Genomic DNA, 8,666 nt, shown 5'->3' with positions numbered 1-8,666 from the left:
TACAGTACTAGGGACCACTTAGGCCTATATAAAAGCATCCAAAAAGCAGCATGTCATGGGACCTTTAAAAATACCTTTTAAGGTACATTGATCAACAGGTATATGTATGGATTTGAGTCCAACCAGTGTTGATTCATTGTTTAATAACAATATGAAATGCCTCTTTATCATCATTTCTGATGGCAGACATTTCCAAGCCACTTTTCCTTTAAAGTCAACAAATATGCTCTAAAATGAGCTGTTTAATTATCTCTTTAATGTATGAATCAGCATACAATAACAATAATCATCCAATGAAATGAGAAATTATAAACAACCAGTTGAATTTCTGGGGATCATGCTTCATATCATGCTGTAACTTGCAAGTAATTTACATTTGTTCTAGACTGTAATGTGGTGTTTGGGTTTTGTCATGTTCATGTGTTCCATGTCTTTTATTTTGTAGTTTGATTCCTGCTGTTTGTGTCATGCTTCCCTTGCCCTCATGTATTCATGCCATTGGTTCTCTTGTTCATTGTGTCATGTTCTGATTGGTTGTCTAGGTCATGTGTCTTGTTTCCCATTTGTTTGTCCATGTCATGTGACCCTCTTTGTTTGATACAAATAGCCATCATGTTCCCATCGTCTTCGTCGTGTATTGATGTTGTAACCCGCTGTCGGTGAGTCTAGTCAAGTCTGTTCATGCCACAGTCTTCGTCTGTGTCTCTAGTCTTCGTCTGTTTGGATTATTGTTTGGATATTTGGATCACCTGTAAATAAACTGCACTTGGGTTCTCACTTCAACTCGCCATCAGTGGACTGAATTCGTTACAGAATACACGACCCTAATAATTGTTTTCCATGTCTTTTATTTTGTAATTGTTTCCTGCTGTTTGTGTCATGCTTCCCTTGCCCTCATGTATTCATGCCATTGGTTCTCTTGTTCATTGTGTCATGTTCTGATTGGTTGTCTAGGTCATGTGTCTTGTTTCCCATTTGTTTGTCCATGTCATGTGACCCTCTTTGTTTAATACAAATAGCCATCAAGTTCCCATCGTCTTCATCGTGTATTGATGTTGTAACCTGCTGTCGGTGAGTCTAGTCAAGTCTGTTCATGCCTCGTCAAGTCTGTGTCTCTAGTCTTTGTCTGTTTGGATTATTGTTTGGATCACCTGTAAATAAACTGCACTTGGGTTCTTCACTACACTCGCCTTCAGTGGACTGACTCGTTACATAGACATACAGACAGACAAAAGGCTATTTTGTCTGCAAAATGGTGCAAACACTGGATATGCGTTTTAACTGTGATGGCTAGAATATTCTGACGTCTCAAAATATAATGTCTGCTAAAACTAACTCCCGCAGAAGCCAACATCTGTCTGAGTGCACAAAGGTGTGAAGTCACAGGATGAGTATGCAAGGTCACAGCTGTTAGAAAGAAGACATCTGAGTACTGAAAGACACATTTTTAGGCCTACAACGAGTTATTTTTTATTTTATATTTTTTGTCTGTAATTTAAATTTTTGCTCTGTTGCTCACATTTCTTATATTTGCATATTTATCTGATAATTAATGTAGTTTAGAAAATGACAATTTGAATCAGTGTCAAATAGACTGAGATTGTGCTAGTTTTAACCCAGTAGGGTGGTTTGTATTTTAAATATATTTTGTGCATACATAATTTGTAAGCATGCATTTAGTGCTTTAAAATGGTTATTTCATTTCAACTTTTATTCATAATGTTAAACATATAGAAGACATTGCAATTCAAAATAGTAAATAAAAAGGCTCTAACATTTAGTGCTTTAAAATGGTTATTTCATTTAAACTTTTATTCATAATGTTAAACATATAGAAGACATTGCAATTCAAAAGAGTAAATAAAAAGGCTCTAATTACAGAGTGTAGTCATTCTCTCAGTTTAATCAAATACACATCGTCTGATGAGATGGTGGTGGTCCTATAGGCTAGCTATTTTACCCCGTTCCTGGTTTTTAACTGAGTAAACTGGTGTTGTTACAACACTCATTGGTGCAGTAGCGGTGTGTAATTTAGCTTTATGCATTCTTAGAAACAAAACGGAATGAACTAATAAAAACGCTTACCGGTGTCGTGCCGAAAATTGATCGTCTGCCGAAAACTGATTGGCGCCTGTAATCACTTTTTGGCAAGTGTAAAACTGCATTTTATGGGTTTTATTTGCCATTTTTTAAAGGTATTTAAATAGGTAAAAATGACTGCATGAGCTATAATCTGTCAAATATAACCCTCGATTGCTATCAAGTCATTTAGCTCATTCAGTCCTTTTTCAGCAGACGATCAATTTTCGGCACGACACCGGCGTCGCACAAAAACTGAAGGAAAAATGTCAGGCGCGCCAAACCAAACCAGAGAGCCGCGGGTGGGAAAACCGTAATAATTGGGAACATTTACAATGCATTGAGTCATTTAAACATTTAAAATGCGCAAGTATCAGGGCGAACACTATCCAACATCCCAGTGTAGGATTATTTTCAGACAGGCATCCGTTAACTGCCCGACGCCACGTGTTATTATCCCAAACAAACAATAGTGCAGCATCACGGCCTGGGAAACAGCTAACTGATCTAATGCGAAACATTGCGACATCGTCTTTAAATGTTTGATTGATTATTGATTCTGATATGACGCCAAGAATTAAGACAACATATAAAGGTATGATAAAAACATAAATGTCGAACCGAGACTCACAGACCGGCTTAAAGGGAGTGACTTTCCACGTATTCCCAACTTCTGAGCCTGCTCGCCTGAAGTTATGGTTGATTGCTCTTCGGCTGGATATCAACACACCCATTAACGTAAACTACGCCAGAGCGCGTACACACCTCGCGCATCAGATGCCGTGCGCGCGCCCAAAGCAGTTGGACATAGTGGTGTATTAGAGGTAAAATATGATATAAATACTGTTCGGTTTCTCGCACAAACCGATCGTTTCGTGTCTTAGGACATCAATGTGTCGTCACGAGCCGCAGGGTTTAATTTGGATTTGTCTGTGCATGTTTTTTTTACTCTCATAGATTTTGTTACCATTGCCATGCATTATACGACTGATAGACTGCAATGGCTGGAGTTAAAAATCTCCGTTTGTGTTCTACTGAAGAAACAAAGTCACCTACATCTTGGATGCCCTGGGGGTAAGCAGATAAACATCAAATTTGTCATTTTTGGGTGAACTATCCCTTTAATGTTCATGGATTGCTTTCAGAGATTTCTCGTCCGTCAGTAGGCCTACTTTTGATGGACGTCAGGTCTAATATACATATAGTCTATATGTGTACCTACTTAACAATATTAATTTTTATATAATGATCTGGGTGCATTTGTATAATAAAAAACTGAGGTCAGACATTAAATAAATCTTACACATAAATGCAATAGCTAAACTTGCCTATAAGTAGTCCAGGCAAGAGTGTTGATTTAAAAGACTCTTGCATGAAAGATTATTTTACTATTTTACAGTTTATGTCTGAAATTAAGAGTAAAATGAAGTATATGTCCTTACAATACTGGGTGTTTTTTTTGTAACAGTTTCTTCTTATCACAAAACTTGCAGTAATACCAGATGAACAAGTTAGTGTGCATTAACAATCCCAGTGGGTGATAGCAAGATCTGAAAGTTTCTTAAAATGTTTTTCTGTTAAGCATCAAGTCTAACAATTTATTAATGCTTTATATTGATTTTGAAAACATTTTGAAAGCTCCTGACTGAAAATGACGCCTTTCTACCACATCATCTTGTCAATAAAGCCAAACCCCTGGATAAGCTTATATTCAACACCAGATTATAGTAGTAATCACAGAGCTGAGCAAAATGTATCTCTGTGTAACACTGTCAATATAATGCTGAGATAAAGTACATTTTTTTTATAATAAATATTATGACACTTGAAATTCTGTACTGTGAAATGCCAAATAAATAAAGCCTGTTCCACCTTATGTGCAGTTATTGTCTTCATCTATATTGCATGTGTCCAAGTTACTCTGCTTGTTTTTAATTAAATTAATTTTAAATTAAAATAAAAGACACATAGGAGAAAGGTTAAAGTTGATTTTATCTACGTCAAATGTAGATACATGTTCAAACAGAGTGAGGTAAGGAGAAGAGTTCAAAAAGATGCGAACAAAAGCCAAGAGACTTTACAGTGAGTTCACAACGGTACGAGTATCTAAAACCTCTTTAACCCTTAGTTAGCAAAACTACCCTTTTACTACTACTACTACTACTACTACTACTTTTAAGTAGGCTATATTTGTGTTTTGCCAGTAGGCCACTCTTATAGCCTTGAAGCGGTACTTTGTGTTGTAACATCAGAGATTAAGTAAAAAAAAAAAAAAAAAAACTGGAAAAAATGGAACATCAGAGATCAAGTAAAAAAAAAAAAAAAAAACTGGAAAAAATGGAACATCAGAGATCAAGTAAAAAAATAAAATAAAATAAAAAAAGCCTACAGAATTATTCTATTGGAAATTTAGGAAAAGTTGAAATTGCACTGTCGTCAATCCTCCACAAGAGGGAAGCATGCATCTGAACAAACAGCAGTGGACACAAAGCTGACCAGCTCGCGGACATCCAACTGTTTCAGGTTTGAGCTCTTCATTCCAACACATTCGCAAATATTGATTATTTATTGTGTGTGTGTTTACCTACTTAACCATATTTTGGGGACACATTTGTACCCAAAAGGGAGCTAAACCTCACAAAATCTCCAAAAACCTCCCTTTGGGGACGTCCTCATTTGTAAAACTGGTATAAAAATAAAGTAAATAACGTTTTTTTTATTGTAAAAATGCAGAAAGTTTTCTGTAAGGGGTAGGGTTGGTGTAGGGTGATAGAAAATACAGTTTGTACAGTATAAAAACCATTACGCCTATGGATTTAGATAGCTAAGTCAACGTGTGTGTGTGTGTGTGTGTGTGTGTGTGTGTGTGTACATGTTTTTTCTATCGCGGTGGGGACTTAAACCTGAATGCACCGACTCATGGAGACTCGAGTCAGTGTGGGGACCTAAATTGAGGTCCCCATGGAGAAACAAGCTTATAAATCATACAGAATTAGTTTTTTTGAGAATGTAAAAATGCAGGAAGTTTTCTGTGAGGGGTAGCTTTAGGTGTAGGGTTGTTGTATGTCGATAGAATATACGGTTTGTTCAGTATAAAAACCATAAGACCAATGGAGAGTCTCCACAAGGATAGTAAACCAGATGTGTGTGTGTGTGTGTGTGTGTGTGTGTGTCGTCCAAACAGCAAAGCAATTAATTTCAGAATGTGTAGCAAAGTAATTCCAATAAAGTCAATTTAATGTAAATCTCATTTATTTGTTTATTAAATGTTATTTATATTAAATTTTATTTATTTTTACATGTATTTTTTTTATTTTCTTTATTAAGTATTCTTTATCATTTTTGGAGCTCAACAGCATCATTTCACTTTCATTGTCTGTAAAAGAACATGTCATAGTACTTTTGAACATATTGTACATATTGTACAACATACAACATGTTTTATGTATTCTCTCGAACACAATATGGATTTTGTGTTCGAGAGAATACCAGTTTGAAACAGCATGAGGGTGAGTAAATAATGTCAGATATATATATATTTGGTGAATTATTTCAAAACACGCCAGAAGCCTGTTTGCTCAAATATTGGTCTGAAACATCACACTTTCCCCAGTGTTAGTGCTAGCGACACTTGTAGTTGGTGGAAGTGTTGATTTTATCAGAGGAAGCAGTAGTATGTTTGTCAGAAGGTTTTATCACTCTTGAGGCTTCGCGTGGTTGTTCAATGAAGTGACCCGGATTCTAAAGCAAAGTGGTGGAGGTGTTGTGGAGTGGGACTTGTATGATGAGAGTGGATTAGAGATGGAGGTAGGGGGGTTATGGGTGATGCAGTTTTGCAGCTGTGCGTGTGCTTCTGTGTCTGTGTGTGATTACGGGGGGCAGGAAAGGTTCAGAAGTGTTAGAGCAGAAAATCTCTCTTCTCTCTCCTCCTCCTCTTTCTCTTTCTGTCACCAGGCTAGACGTAAAGCAACAGCAATTTGTGCGATTTCACAGCTCACTGGATCCCAAAAAACTCTTGACAGCCTTATACTGAGAAGGGGAGAGAAGCGAGGAGAAATGGAGGGGTAGAGTGATGTTATGAACTGATCAGGGGGAATTTGAAGGACCGGGGAAAATGGAAATATGTGGGATGAGGAAAACTATTACAGTGTCTTGTCAACTTGTTTTGCTTTAGAACCAAAGTGGCGACTCAAAACAGCACCGAAATTGTTCACTGAAACAAAAATTTTCATTACAATCTATTAATATTAATAAGAACTGCGTAACTGTGACAATATATTTAAATATTAAAATATAGTATTAACAAACTGAAGAGTGAAACAGACAGTTTTGGTTTCTAAATGTCTCTTGAAAAAACCATGTGGTCAGTGTCAACCATATTTATCCTCATTGCAAGCAAGCACTTATTTAATGTAGTCTGGGTTGTATTTTTCTCTTGAGAAGTATTGTTTATGGTTTTCAAAAGACAAGGGCACATCACACAACCTGTGCATGTTGATATCTCATGAATTTACACAAATTCAATAGAATTTAATGTACATCCTTTGATGGCTCCACTAAAAATGAGAACTGTATATTTACATTTATATTTAGTCATTTAGCAGACGCTTTTATCCAAGCTAGTGTTATAGGTCTGTTTTGCTTTTGTTAATTGTATAATAAATGAAAAGAAAACAGACAGAATACAAAAAGATTAGAAAGCAAGTGTTAGTTAGTTTTTTTTTTGTTTGTATATGGTTAGATGCATTTAATTTTTTTCCATTAAGCATGTCATCTAGAACCACTGATCTAGTAAATGACCTCAAAACTGAATTTAAAATATTTTGACATATTTTAGGAAGGAAAGTAAAAAAAATGTTGGGTCAGTAGATTTTTTTTTTTAAATAAATCAATACTTTTATTCAGCAAGGATCCGCTAAATTGATCAAAAGTGGCAATAAAGACATTTATAATGTTACAAACATTTTCTATTTCAAATAAATGTTTTTTTGAGCAGCAAATCAGCATATTAAAATGATTTCTGATAGATCATGTGACACTGAAGAAGACTGGAATAATGATGCTGAACATTCAGCTTTGCATTACACAATAAATTGCATTTTAAAATATATTAAAACAATTAATTTAATTTAATATTTATTTAATTTTATAAAATAAAAATAAAAAATGGTTATTGTAGCTTTTTTATTTCACAATACTCACTTTTCTCTCAAAATTCTAAGTTTATATCTTGCAATTCTATGAAAAATAAATTCAGAGTTTATATCTCGCAATTGTGAGAAAAAAGTCAGAACTGTGAGATAACAGTTTTTTTTTTTACATTTTTATCCCGTGGCAGAAAGTTTCTATAGAAAATAGCTATTTTTATTTGTAATCATATTTCACAATATTACTGTTCTTACTGTATTTATGATCAAATAAATGCAGCCTTGGTGATCATAAGAGTCTTGACCACAAACTTTTGAACTGTAGTATATCAGTAGTACATTTGAAGTATATTTGTGCCCTCCATTTGTGTCTTTGTTTACTACTCTGCTAGTTTACTATACAATGAGCTCAGCACAAAATCTGAGCCTGAGGATCACCTAATCTCTTCATGAGCCTTAACCGCTCTTTGAGCTTCCATTTGCGTGACCTTTTCCTTTATCTAATATTCAGAGATGTGTCACTTTTAACCCCAGAAAAAACCTCTGAAGCCATTCTGAATGCATAATGCTCTCTCTCGGACAATTACGGTGTTTGCAGACAAGCAAGCGAGAAACTTGTGCAATAATTGAAAAGGCATTTGCCAGGATGACGGGACACTTAAAAGAACCGCCTCTTTAGAAGAGGAGCTCAAGTGCCCTCAAGATAAGACATGTCACCTGAGTTCTTTGTCTCGAGGGCTGTAGGACATCTGGATTGGCTTTTAAGGTCAGTCATGGGACAGGAAGCCCCTTTAATCCCTCCAGTTGTAAAGTGAGGAGGATATTCCTTGGGTTGCTGAACAGTAGCTGCACACAGTCCTGTCTAATCACAGCACATCAGCTTAAAGAATCATTCACATCAGCTACACCTGCAGCACTCTCCAATAATTTATCTTTTTCCCACTCCCCCCGTCTGACTGGAAGAGGTGGAGGTACTGGTCTGCTTATCTCTAATGATTGGAAATTTAATCCTTTACCATCTCTGAGTATTAACAGCTCCTTTGAATCACATTCAGCCACTATTACCCACCCTCTTAAAATCCATTTTATAGTTGTTTATCGACCCCCAGGACCACTAGGTAACTTCGTGGAAGAATTAGATGTGCTGCTCTCAAACTTTCCTGAGGATGGTACTCCCCTAGTTATGCTTGGAGACTTCAACATCCACCTAGATAAACCTCAGGCTGCAGACTTACGCACTCTGCTTGCCTCTTTTGATCTCAAGCAAGTATTAACTACGGCTACTCACAAATCAGGCAACCAACTAGACCTTATTTACACACGACACTGCTCCACTGATCATATGCTGGTTACTCCACTGCACACCTCAGATCACTTCCTCCTCACTCTTAACCTCAACATGGTGACACAACACATACCCCTACACATGTCACTTTTCGA

The sequence above is a fragment of the Sinocyclocheilus anshuiensis genome, unplaced genomic scaffold (genome assembly GCF_001515605.1).
Source record: "Sinocyclocheilus anshuiensis isolate Anshui unplaced genomic scaffold, SAMN03320099.WGS_v1.1 scaffold552, whole genome shotgun sequence".
Classification (NCBI taxonomy): domain Eukaryota; kingdom Metazoa; phylum Chordata; class Actinopteri; order Cypriniformes; family Cyprinidae; genus Sinocyclocheilus; species Sinocyclocheilus anshuiensis.
Note: the sequence above shows the minus strand (reverse complement) of the source record.